The 14,337-nt window shown below is 41.4% G+C and overlaps 1 protein-coding gene across 2 annotated transcripts in view; it reads right to left on the bottom strand.

Annotated features, from left to right (window-relative positions):
• Positions 1-14,337, bottom strand: part of b3gnt2b (UDP-GlcNAc:betaGal beta-1,3-N-acetylglucosaminyltransferase 2b) — a 34,778-nt gene that overhangs the window by 10,134 nt on the left and 10,307 nt on the right. The window contains exon 2 of one of the 2 annotated variants that reach the window (XM_050071081.1): positions 4,149-4,311. The gene's annotated coding sequence lies outside the window, so the exon portion shown is untranslated. Of the gene's footprint in view, positions 1-1,101; positions 1,392-4,148; positions 4,312-14,337 lie in introns of those variants that run through there. The other variant, XM_050071082.1, reaches the window with a different exon arrangement.

Raw genomic sequence — 14,337 nt, 5'->3', positions numbered from 1 at the left:
CATAATCCTGAAGGTATATAAGTGTTATATTACAAACAAAGACAAGCACAGGCATAGTCTTCTCTCTTCGGACCCCCCTCCTTTCCCTCTCTTTTTCTCATGGATGATTACGCTTTCCTGTCCTCTGCATCCCCATACAAACAAGGAGACTTCTGGGAAACGAGTGGGAGGGGGAAGGGGGGGGTTCTAAAGAAGGAACAACATGTTGACAAGACCACAGCTTCCGGACATCTAATTAAGCGTCAGCAGCATAGGACTAAACATACACCTACCTGCATCAGGCTGATGGGACATCTGTAGCTGGTTAGAAGCCATTTGTTTCAGCCTTAATGCTGTTACAAGGGTGTTTTAGCTGATGCTCCCATCAGTGGTCTCATGTACGGTTGCAGTACGTTTACGGTAACACTGTAAAAACTGTCCCTTGAAGACACTGTTCACTATTTCTGTCACATGCCAGTGCTGGAGCAGATTTATGACTGAATGAGCTCTCATCACATTAAAAAGTGTTTTCCCTCCAACACTCAAATGCCAACTCGTTTCCGTTTTGGTGCTGCTGTGGTTCACACCTGTGGTTGTCTAAGTGCAAATTCTGCAAAAACCAAAATGCTCCATGAAGATGTTCTTGATAGGAACAGATTCAGATGCAGAGCACACACACAGTTTGCCAAGAAAAGACATAAAGCAGCCGAACAAAGCACAGCATGTTTGTACTTAATAGAGGTCCACAGCGCTCGTAAATGACATAATGGAGGAGTCGTGTGTCTGCTCCAGGGAACATCTTTAGCTCTGGATCACTGACGTTTTAACTGTATGAAAATGTCTGGTGATGATGATGTGTGAAAAAAGGAGGTCAGATTTAGGAAAATGATGTACCACTGACATAAAGCAGAGCAACCATTAGTTGACTCAACTGTTGAGTGAGTTTACCGTCAGTGCTGTGGTTGCTATTTGTAGTCTAAAGCCCTGTTCCCATGACACTAGTCTTACATGGGGACCTCCAGCCTTGTGTAATAATTGCAGAGGATGTCCAGAATCTTAATCCCATGCAAACGTGCCATGTCCATTATTTGTCAAGTTAGAATTCCAACCCAAATGACCCACCGTATTTCACCAAACACAGATGTAGTGTTGTAATATTAGTCCCACACTGTTTTCTCCCTGCTTCATTCCCGCCTCTGTCCCAGTTGAGAATTACGGAGGCGGTGTTGACGATTACAAATCGAAGTTTTAGGTGCAGGAGGCTCATCTTGCTACACAGTACGAGACATGTTCACAGAAAGAAAAAAGATAAAATCAATGAGAAAAGTGAAAACTAAAACGATGATAAGAAAGATGACATGTGACAATGTGTGGCAGATTCGGTTCTGTTTGTTAAACCCACATTTTAAAGTAAAAAGGGAAGTGTTCATTGCTCAGGAGGTTTTTACCAAGAGCCGAATTTTCCGCAGAGGTGTCCTCCTCTTCAAAAGAACAATAACAGAAAAGGTAAAACACTGAATAAAGCAATTTAAAAAGGTAAGAATCAGAGTCTCTCAGTCACTCTTTGGTTGACACAGGATGTCTGGAGGATAAAACTGGGCTGTCTAAGCAGTAGACTACATGACCAGAGAAAACAGAAAAAGGGCTGTGGCATTTGCTTTTGCTCAAGAGGTGATGTAAAGCCTGTTGCTCATCCAAAAATAAACAAAATTGTGGTGGCCGGTAACAAATAACCTCAAATTGCAGTTAACCAGTAAGCTAAAAAATGTTTATGAAAACATTTGAGGTGAGAGACAGGCAACACAGTGACAGAATCTTGGTTAATATTTGATCAGTGCTGCTTAGTTTTACTGTTTGAGAGACAGTGAAGGGCTGTCTTGATCTGCTTCTATACTCTATGTGTCTATGGTGGCGGCAGGCGTACAAGAACAAGGGGGTACAATCTGTAGATTAAGCAACAATCCTAGAGCCTTTAAGATCTAGATGTCCGATGACTGATATTTTTCCTCTGGTTAAAAGATATATTTCACAAAACTAAAATATAGAGGCTCATGCACACCTTTGATCACTTGCAGACAGGTGCGTAGGACGACTGAAATGTTGTTTGTCCATTAAAGTTTATTTCAAGTAACACAACAGTGTGAGAATTCCCTTTTTTGCCTAAAAGACATATTTAAAAAGACCAAAATCTAAAAAATGACGACAACATGACTAAAGTTATTGTGTCCAGTAATCCAACTGAAAGCCAGTGCTTATGGAAAACTCTGTGTAAATAATTACATCAAGATAGAACATCCTGTATCAAAGGTGAATTAGTTTAAGTAAAATTTAATTCAATTATAAATGTAGCGGCCTCTTCATGCAGGGTCGTGTGATACTTAAATGCAGGATATCTCCGCCTATGAAATGTTCAACAGGAGTCAATTTGGGGAAAAGCTTCATGGTGAAGATGGTTTGAAATTACTATGTTTTAAGTTGGGGATTTTATACACAGGTTAATGTGCCACTAAATGTTTATCTATTGGGTAAAGTCTATTTGTTTAGCATGTGGTTACCTTGTAATCCAGGACTCTGCAGCACCAGTTGATAGTTGACTAAAAGGCATTAGCATTCAGGTTTCTGTGGTAATTTAAAGTTAATCTTTTCAGTGTTTTGGTTCTCTGTTTGCGCCGGGAGTCAGCACTAAAACTTCTGCAGCGTATTATACCCCGTAAAAATATTAGCATATACTCAGAGAGCAGCAAACAACCAATTTCAACTGTGATTGCCTTGCTACCACAAAACTGGTTTTAAATGAATGTGGGGAGGATATTTTGAGGTAAACATGTTGTATAATACCTAAAAATCAAACATTTTTTACAATGCATGGATACACAGGTCAGATCCTGGCAACGACAGCGAGCCAGATGGACTTCTATGTGGACTCATTGATCAGCACAGACAGCAGGTCTGTGGCACTCTGATTATATCTGGCAGTAATTTACTGGACAATGCCTGGTTGTGTTTGACCATCGTGGTTTCCACCTGATAAAAGGTTCAGTGAGGTGAGGAGTCTCACCTGTGTGGGGGATGGGTGTGAGACAGCAGAAGACAATGGCTGTGTAAGGTTAAAAGGGCTTTGTGTGTGTGTGTGTGTGTGTGTGTGTGTGTGTGTGTGAGAGAGTTAAAGCAGATCTAAATGAGTTTCAGGGTTCTGTTTCCACAAACATATACCTCATTATGGAGTCAGTCGTTAGTTTGTACCATGGATTTATGATTAGATCTGGATACCAGACCCTCAGATGGTGCCTTCAGTTGAATGAGAACTGCTCACCCGGCACATGTGCCAAAAAAGTTTCCAGCTTCCCGGTTTAACTCTTTGGTATCAGCCCACTGAATCTGCACAGTAGTGTTTCTCCCACTGGCTCCACCCACTGAGCAGCGTATGCAATGCAAAGATGTCTTGAACACTGTTCTGAATTTGATCACACAAATTGAATCTTGTCAAGACTTACTGATAAGTAGTAGCACTTTTAAGTGCACATTACAAATATCAAAAAAATATGCAGACTTGAAGGTGTTTTTAAAGGAACGGTGTGTTAGATCTAGGGGATTCAGTGGCTTCTAGCCATGAGGATAGCAGACTACAACCAGCTGAAACTTCTCCTAGTTAGAGTTCCCTCAGTGTTCATCATTCAGGAGGTTCTGATAGGAGCTGAATTATCCGCAGAGGCCTCTTCCTCTCTAAAACAAATAGACCTGGTGATTTCAACGGATAAAAACACAGAATAAAGCAGTTTTACACTACAGAAATCTGTGTTTTTGAGACACACTTGTCTTGGAGGGGCTGCTAAGTACAATGGCGGGCACCAAAACATGAATGGCCCTACTTGGAGCCACTGCTTGGTTTGTACAATCTGTGCTATGGTAGAAACGTGGCAGTGCAACGTGGCGATCTCTGTGTAGAAGTACCTGCTCCCTAGATATACACAGCTCCTTCTAAGGTAATCAAAACACAACAATCCTTATTTTCACGTGGTTACAAACCAAAGAAAACAGACTTACTCTATCATATTCCATTTCTGCTGTTATATCCCCCTAAACCCTGCACACTGGACCTTTAACTCACTCTCACAAGTCACATAACCATATGCTGCATGTGTTTCTGAAGGTGTGTGTGCACGTCTCACCTGTGCAGGTTAGAGGGCCTCCTCAGCTTGTGTCGTCTTGGTGTCGTCTCTCAGCTCTCTTACCCCATACTTAGCCCCGCCCTCTGGGGAACAGCAGCCAATGAGGCAAACAGGATCAGGCAGGGAGGAACGCGAGAGGGAGGGAAGCTTTGAAAGGTCCAACCTGAAAACAGATAAAACGACCTGTGTGTCAACAAGCTGACAGGAGTGTGGCTTGAGGAGATGGCAATATAAATATCCACAATAAGAAGAACTCAAAAAACCAGTCTGTTATCAAAACATTTTATAATGCAAATATGTAGAGAGGCGTGAGAGACAATGGGCCCTGAACATCAGAGATCAAGTGAGCTGATCAAAAATAACGAGCAGGAGGTAAGGAGAGTGGGAAGAATTTATCATCCATTTGTCTAGATCACGATTTCATTGTCATCGATCACCGTTACCCGCTACGATCAAGCAGTGAGGCTCAACCCTGATCTCAGCGTGCTACCACAGTTAAGCTGCAAGAAGTAGCTGTGCGGCGCTGCACATGTAAAGTCCATACACAGTAGAGCTGCAATGATTGGTCAGTTGACAGGAAATTAATCTGAAATTACTTTGACAAGTGAACTGAATTTTCATTTTTCAAGCAAAAATCTAAAACCTTTCTCGGTTTCAGCTCCTCAAATGTGTCTCAATGTGAGGACTTAACGCTTTTCTTTTGTCATACATGACAGTAAACTGAACATCTTTGGGATTCTGGACAGTTAGTCAGACAAGAGAGACATCTGAAGACGTCCCCTCGGACTGTGAAGATTTAAAATGGGCATTTTTCACTCCAACAGGTTTCTCCACTCCTCCATCCCAACTATAGAAACCGGATTTCTCATTTACATGATATCAAAGGAATTCGATTACAGCAGAAACTCAACTGGAGCATGTAAATGTCCTGACTGACAGCTAACAGACATAGGTGGATATAAAGACAATATGACCTCATGGTCTGCACAAGAGCAACATTCAGGAGAGGAAACAGACACTGACCCTACGCTGCAGACATTCACACCATGAGGGGCTGCTGCTTTTATTTAAAGACCCAGACAGAGTCTCAGATGTTCTTCCCACCACAGACACCAGAGGCGGCATTAATAGTTATTTTGCAGGGATTTTCATTAGTTTAAAGACATTTGTGTTGCTTTAACCCCTCAGGCTTAGGGCTCCTGATGCCTGAGCTTCTCTTAAGCTGCATTCACACCAAATCAGGCGTTGCGGCAAAATGCCAGTCCCTCCATTCTTTTGAATGTGAGTAGTGCGTCAAGGCTGCGGCTGTGAGGCTACAGGGGATGAAACAACAAAAAACACAAACAGCGACCTGTGGCAAAATGTTGAAACAAAATCGACTTCTGTAGAAACCCGACGTCATGCTGCAGTGGCCAAAAATGTAACAGGCGATCAGACCAGAAGACGTCTGCAGTCCACAGGAACACGTAACAAAGTCTCTCAATTGTTAAATATTATACTGACTAAAATGAAAACCAAAGTATAAAGAGCTTGTGTGCACTGTCCGACAAAGGAGAGCACTTGCTTTGTTTTTATGTGCACGCTCAAGGGCTGGGTACGGGTTAAAACATTACAATACCAGTACCCTTAAAATGATACTGATACCAATAGAGTACTTCAGTGGAAAGTATTCAGTTGCCACAGGCGTGTGGTATACCCACACTAGGCACACTTAACTGCCATCTCCATCAAATACACAGCGCTTGACTTTACCACATCACAGCTCACAGTGTATAACAGTCATTTTAATCTAGATCTGGGTACAAAAAATTGGCCCTTGCACGAACGATAATTATGTTATCGACATATCGAGGCCAGCAAAAATCATCTAAGTCACGTCCATATATTGCACAACTGCCTTTGTGTTTATAGGTGTTTGCTTACATGAGAATGTTCCCAACATTTTAGCCAACATGATGCCAGAATCGTGCTGCTTCTGACCTCGTCTGCTTCCTGTCGGAGTTTCACTGTGAGCAGGATTTGTCTCTTTCACACAGACACAAACATTTATTTATACATTACTGACCTTTTAGTTCTTGCTCTTTTAAAGGGTGTATTTGCAGTATTTTCCTATCATATCATTATTATATCAGTGGCATAAAATGGTCTTAAATTGACAATGATACATATGTACACCGGAAATAGGCTTCGTGACAGGCCTGCGTGCATGTGTGTCATCTGTGGCAGCAAAGATACTACCGTTATGATAATGAAAAGGAATGCTACAGATCTTTTAAGCCAACATAAACAAACTAACTGAAGACAAATACTGCTGAGACGGGGAGATTGGCTTTCTATAGTCGGTCTCCACCCTCCACTCTTCCACAAATGGGCCATTTAAGTGACACTCCCACACTGCTGCACAAACCCCGCGGCTAATCACAGGAACGCCTGATTCAGTGTGAATGCAGCCTTACTCAGGTAGGCATGTTGCTGCATGCATGTCTGCTGCGCTCCACATCTATCATGGAGCTGACGGGCATCAATATTCAACCAGACCGGCATCATGACAGTTCTGTGCTGTTTACTCTGATACTTTTCTTGAACAACGCCCCGATTATTTGGAAGTGTGCTTTAGCTGATAGCTCAAACATTACTGTTGGAAAACAAGGCAACTGTAAAGTCACAAAGGTCCTGATCACACGTTGCATAAACTTATTTTTTGCCACGCTACTGACAGCTGTGAAGGAACTGCAAAACAAAAATGACTAATAGCACCAACAAGAAGTTAATAAAACAAGCAGGATCTAAAATAATCACCAGATAAATCAGCGAGTGACTAAAAAACGACTATAATTTAGCTTTCGCCAAAGAGGCTGATGTGGAAAGCTCCCTTCACACACAGCACTGGGTTCTGTTAATCATTAAACCACTGGTTCTCCAGGTTAGATATGAGGGGTCAGCAGATAATGAGCTCATATCACCTTTCACTAGGCTGCACTAACGTACACACCGTCTGAAACGTTCACTTAAAGATTATCCAAAAATGCTAAAGGAAATGTGAGAAGGAGAGTTAATCAACAATGGAATGTCCCTTTAGTTTCTGAATGCACTCACTGACTCTTATCTAAATACTGTGTGTGCTCTGGAGTCCACTCTCTGTTTGTGCTTCGTCCTCAACAAAAGAAAAGCACTTCTCAGACTTAAGTGTGTGTTTGACTTGTTCAGAAACTTTACACTTTTAATTCCTGGCTTCTACTTCTCAGTTTTAGATGACAAGTCAATGTCACGGGGGTCATTCTGACATAGTGGCTGTAGCATTAACCCTCTGTTAACAGCTGTGGATCACTTCTTTCACAACATAGTTGAAATAAAAAAAAATGTGAGAAAATGCAGAACAGAGAAGCCAAATGAAGACTGAGATCATTTCGAAACACACTGCCACCAGTTTGTCCACTGAAGGACACTAAAAGGTTTATTTTTCAATGGTAATATGTCCCACTAAGCATGTAAAATGGTCACAACTCCTTAAAAAGGAACAAATCACAATATTTGGCATCCTGCTAAAGGACAGTCTCGAGGGAATACTTCAACTGCAAAATGACCATTTGTACAACAACAGCTCACTGCGTGTTACCTTGAATTCGGGAAGTAAACTCTGTTTATCTGGCATGCCTCAAACTCTCACAGTGAAATCCAAGTCTCATTTGTCCAATTGTATGCTCAATTTTTCCCCAAACACATGTATTTTTGTTCAAACCTTAATGATTTAAAACATTTCATATAAACAGTCTCACGCACAGCTGAGCGGTGTCCCTGTGCAGGCGTGCGTGTTTGACCTTTGCTCAAGCATAGCTCATACGCATGCGCCTGCTCAGGCACGCTCAGGGCAAACACTTTGCATAACTGTTTTAAATCTTAATGTTTTAGCAAAAATACATGTGTTAGGGAAGTACTGAGCATACGACCGGATAAATGAGACTTGGATTATACTGTACGAGTTGTGGAGAGGTTGTAAACAGATGTTTTGATATAGTTTTGCTCTTGTTAAATGTGATACCTGTTTGATTTACGAAGAATGTTCACCTTTTTTTGGATTCTCTGTTCACTGTGGAGGCATTCAACAAAATTTTTCTTGGTATACAAATAGACATTCTGCAGGTGAATTAGTCTTTTAAAAATGAGCTAATTACGAGACTGCAGCTTTTATAATGTCATTAGCATGCAGGCTAGTTCTCCTAAAGTGGAAAAACACTGAACCTCCCAGTCACATGTTGATGTTTAAGACACGTCACACAGCACGTCAAACTAGAGAAACTCTGAGGTCTGAGGTAGGAAAACTGAGGTTTATGTGTCCCTCCTATAGTTAAACCTACTTAGATGTAGCTTTCAGACCTGTAGTCAATCAGCTAATCTTTTTATATTGACTTCCTACACAACATTTTTAATCCTTTGTACATTATTGATTCATTTTTTCCCTTTTTGCTCATTTGTGATGTTGCTTGTGTTTGCTGTTATCTGAATTTAACATATTTGTACAACTGAAAACAAATAAACAATCTTAAATAAATAAAGAACAAATTAAGAAAAAAACACGGCCAATACATCACAAAAAGAAATCCAGCATCTGTTGGGATATAATTCAGACACTCCCTCATAATGACTAGGCTTTCTCTTCTAGTCTTTCTCCATCATGTCCTTCAGTACCTGCCACAAAGAATTAAAAATAAATTGGTAAAAAGAAAGAAATGCCACAGGCGTGTGAGCTTTGTTGACATTTCACATGATCTCTGGATCCTCTCACTGCCACAGGGCCTCTATAACCGCTGTGGATAAATGTATCAGATAAACACAGCAAGTCTAAGCTGGAAATAGGTCTAATATTCAGGTTGACTGCCATTTCTGTTCCCAGCTGAAAACACAACTAATGAAGCAGCACTGATTAACACAACCTTGTTTTCTGTTAGTTGAAGATTTAGAGAAGTGGCTCAGTCACTCCCAAATGCCGTATGTGAAAAGGTTATAGAAGTACACAGGCACGTCCTCTGCACTGAGCAGTTAATGCCTCAGTGTGTGGAGTCTGTGGTCAGCGCATGAGCACACAGTGATGCACAGCAAGTGTGAAACAGGTCACCAGGGCAGAGCGTGTGAAGCCGACATAGGCTCATGTTGCTGAATGTTCTGTGTGTGTCTGTGTGTGTGTGTGACAGCAGATAAAGAGGCAGCACAGCCAACAAGTGGTCCCAACTGAGGCCACATCAGGTCACTGGACAAAGTTCACAACTGGCAGAGAGGGTTAGACTGCAGAAAGAGGGATGTCCGACCAATCAGAGAGGAGCACAAAAAGGAGGGACGAATGATAAAGGCTGAACATGAAGGCAGAGCGTTTGCAGCGTTATGATTTAACCATTTATCTGTGGGTGCTTTGACCTGCTCTGCGGTGTCAAGACTTGGCTCTGAATTGCAACAGCTTCCAATTTCCATTTCCCTCCCAGCTATAGGACACGACGACAAAACCAGAGAGTGTATCTTTCAGCCATGTTTTACTTGATCCACTTCTCTCATGTTCTACTTCTTGAATTCCACAGCGGAGTTCGGTGTGACGTCCTCAGTGAGAAATAACCGGCCACCCATGCCATGCTAAAAATGCATGTGCTGGAAATACCGCCAGCCTAAATGTGTCCTACAAATAGCCTGCGAATATATACAGAGGGATCTCTGGTTACACAAACAAAGCACAGTCGTTATATTGCATATCCCATCGATTAGGAAAGCCTACACAAGATGTTTTATGATTCTAGTTCACCAATACTTGGATTTTGAAAGGTATGTTATAACTAGAAGACAAAACATGATTGGCGTCTATCTCTGTTTTAACTTATTTCCTGTCTCTTTGCATCATGTAAAGCATTTTTATTGTGCTCACACACTCCATCCTGCACCTGTGTAGATTATAACTACCAGAGATGTTTTTGTGCTGTACTTCACCCAGGTCTGAGGAATATAAGAGGATGTTACCGCACGTGGGACTGTGGGCCTTATAGCGACATGGTGTGAATAGAGAGCGCCATAAATAGCCTGAGGGCTGAAACTGAGAGAGGTGCCGTCTGAGCTGGAGTCTGCCCACCAAATATCGACAGTCAACACCAGTATTCACAAAGGGCTAAAGGTCCCACTGGAGCTATGAGAGTTAGTCACAGACACGTGGGCTTGACTGATGAGTCTGTTGGCTTTTAAAAACTGGTCGTTTAAGTCTTTTTAGTCAGATGCAAACACAAAAGTCTGGTTGAACATGTTGTTATATAATCATGTTTGTTTAATAACTACAGTATGTCTTTTTTCCTGAATGATAGATACGCAGATATTCAGTTGCTTTGTTTGATGGCAGAGGGCAGGTTAGCGATGACTTGGGCCCAATCCCATTTAATATTTTTCCCTGTTTTCTTGCCACCTGTCCCCTCAAAACAAAGTTATAAGGGGTGGTGGATAAAATCTTCCTCTATGAGATGGGACAACCGTTCAAGACCCTGACACATCATTGGTGGTTTTGCAGTTGTCAAGACAATTGCAATTTGTTCACAAATTAATTTTCATGCTGTTAATCGATCAAACAAGTCATCAAATAAAAAAGGCACACTGCTTCATTACCAGGCAACTGGTTGGCTAGTAAGCAACCTGTGTTCCTACCCTGCCAGTCTGCACTGATACTAGAGGAGCGGGAACAAGTGCAGCAACTTTGACACTGGACTTAAGTTAAATTTCGGGTGTTATATGCCATCAAAGGGGGGAATGCAACGTGGAAATAACAGGTCTTTTGTAATGCTTGTTATAAGATTAGAGCCAAATCAGGGTGTCTTCAGATATAACCAACTTAAATTGACTTTTTAAGACCCTTTCAATACCACCCTTTTCAAGTTCTCTTTCCCAGTAAACACACTGATGTCTGTTCAAAATGAACAGTAAGGAAAAATGACAACAACTGGGTGAGTTTAAGTTTAATGTGCTTAATTTAAAATGAAAACAAAATGTCTTCGCTGTCATAAATGCTATTTATCATCGCAATTCTTCAGTCTGTCAAATAATTGCAAACAGTCATTGGGTCTGTATATATATAAATATTTAAGACCCATCGAATCTGAATTTAAGACAATTTAAAGCTTTTTAAGGACCTGTAGACACCCTGAAAATGACATTGAAATGACATTAAACTAAGATGGTTATTGTCGTTTTTTAATCCTTAATAACAAAGAAAATACATTTGTGGGCTTCTTTTGTCGTGCAGCCATCTTGCAAGTGATTTTTGGTTTGCAGTGTGCTTCTGAAAAACCTCAGTTTGAAGAGCCATGAGAGAGTCTGGACACCCTAGACGTGATCATGGAGATGGAGGGGTTAGAGCTGAGCGGTGGGGGCAAGCAGTGTATTGAGACTGGGCCTTACTGTGCCTACAGCAGGTTGTGCGTTTTGCTCCGTGACACTTCAGCAGCATTTAGGACTTGAGAGATTCATGATGGCTCAAACCTGGGTGGATGATGTAGCCAAAAAAAATGTCTTGTTAAAGTAACAACTGTCTGATTAAATGACAAGTCTGTGAAGCGAAAACAATGTTATAATAAATGGTGGTGGAACAAAGAGACTTTCATCAGCTGACAGTAATCCCAGCACACCGACACGCACACCGACACACACACCGACACACACACACTTAAAATAGAATGGAATTTCTAATTATCAACAAATACTTGTCACTCCGACTCTGCAAGCTAAAGGTCACCTCTCTCTATGGCGTGACTCATCCACTCACACTCAACATAATCTACACTTTAAGGTATGTGTGTGTGTGTGTGTGTGTGTGTGTGTGTGTGAGAGTGAGTGAGTGAGACAAACACTGTTGCTCTTTATGCATTACATAAAACATGCCACGTTTAATCCTGAAACACGTGACTCACAGTGTGACCTCATGAGCAAAGAAGACATTGTGTAAATACTGTATCTCAGGCTGCAACATTAGTCATGACCATACCCTCCAAGATTACTAACTGTAGGAGCAGTTACATACAACAACAAGTCAGGATTATAATTCATGGCATTATCAGGCAGCGTTAAACTCTGTAAATATTCACCTTTTGACAGTATTAAATAACCTACAGCACAATCCCATCCATTTATAAAGTACAACCAGCTACTATAGGTCATGATATGGGATATAACAGAATGTCCCAGTGCAGCTGCTTAGAATAAACTACAGCAAATATGGAGCAACATTATCATTCATTTGGAGTCATGTGTCTGGCCACCTGGCAAATGTAAGTCCAATATTGACTCTTTTTCTAGCTCTGCTCTGGACTCTACCAGCCCCTGTGAAAAATATGTGGATATTCAGCTGCTATGTGCTCCATTATGTTCACCAGGTAGACGCTAACTTTGTCAGTCTGTCATCTGCTGCTGTGCAGGTAGCATACAGTGGGTATAGATTGCTCTGTCCACAGAAATTTCCTCATTCTTTAGCAGCCACAGTTTGTGCCTTAGGAGGCTGAAATTTGGCATGAGTGTTCAGTGTGTGTGTGTGTGTGTGTGTGTGAGGACATGTTTGTGTACATGCCGATTGGCTACAAGGGGAAAGGGGTGCAGTGAGATAGGCCTATTAGAAAAAGGCATACAACTTCAAAATAGATTCACGCAACATCACCAAACACACAATGTTGCCATGTCCCCTTTAATAATTCATGAACCTGTTGTCGTAGGGAGGCATCACTGACTGGACTAGGGCAAGTGTTTGTGAGGAAAACAGAAGCTTGATGAGGCTGGAGATGGGATTGATAAAAGCAGAGAATGCACTAGAACAGTAAAGTTACAGGTCAGAAACCCAAACAGCTAAAAGATGCATAAATGGTCCATAGAGTTGAACAGAGCTGAGGGGAACTGCAGATTCTGGAGATAATTCTCTTGAGTTTGTCACAACAAACAACCCTTTTCACATTACACCTTCTCGTTTGTTGCACTGATATTGAAATACTATTGATTAGTGCTGGTTTAAGACATGTACAGGTGAATAAGAGGAGGTTCCTTTTTTCATCTTCTTCATAAAAAGCAGCCAATTTGTTAGATGGCTCAACTGAGGTTAAAACAAAATGCAATCTAATCCTAAAATGTTTCAATCCTGATGTTGAAGTACATGCAGCCTTATGGTGTGCTTTTTAGGATGATAAAGCCAATACCAAGAGTTAAAAAATAAAAGACTTCTGGCTTTACTCTTGTTCAACAGCACAATTTTATGCATGTAAAGCCTCATTTCACTGGACAAAACCCACTAACACCTGGCTTTTGTCCCTAATGGGAAAGGTAATCAGCATTCACCTGGAACTCTGCAGTAGTCTCAGGTATTTATCAGCTCCAGCTCCGATCAACTCTGATCAGCAGTGATGGAAATATGAAACCCGGCTGGACATGCTTTCACCCCTTTCCCTGCACAATACAATAACTTGCCGCCACAAAATAAAGTCTGTCTCCATACAAGCAGCCTTAACAGAATTTAAGTTAGTCTGCACCATAACATTTTATTTAGCCACCATGCTGCTTCCTACTGTTTACCAACCTGTTTCCCAGCCTATGTGTGACATTAAATGTGACATTTTAAAAACTGAAAAGCATTCGTGTCCTCTGCGGAGCCATGTACAGAGCTCCGGTCCAATGGCAATGAGACAGCAGTCTATCGCCTATATTTAATGGGTTTTCCTGTGCTGCCATTATCTTCATACATCCCAACACGTGGATAGAGAATTCTTTTCACTATATTACTAATTTATTCTATTCCAACATTATTCAGATTTCTTTGTCGTTTCCTAGTATCATATCTCACTTCATCTGTTACACATTCTCCAGTGGTACAGCTCTGTTTCGTCTGTAAGCTTTCAGAAAACGTGCACAAAATGAACACAGAGTACAGACAGACGGCTCCATCCATCTCTGTATCTAATGCTGAGCATAAATGAGCCCTTACTGTGGGCTTTTTGGAGATGATAAAGCAACTACCAAGAGTTGAAAAAGAAAACACCTCAGCCTTTACTTTTGTCCGACACGGAATTACATGCATGTAAGTGGCCTGACAAAAAGCCTCGCTGCAGCTGTGGGTGATGTGGTTGTTCAGCCTTTTGGTGGAAAACGGCAAAATGCAACTAATGACAGCGGTTATTACAGGAAGGAAAGAAATCAC

The sequence above is a fragment of the Epinephelus moara genome, chromosome 19 (genome assembly GCF_006386435.1).
Source record: "Epinephelus moara isolate mb chromosome 19, YSFRI_EMoa_1.0, whole genome shotgun sequence".
Lineage (NCBI taxonomy): Eukaryota > Metazoa > Chordata > Actinopteri > Perciformes > Serranidae > Epinephelus > Epinephelus moara.
Note: the sequence above shows the minus strand (reverse complement) of the source record. Positions and strands in the feature narration are given on the sequence as shown.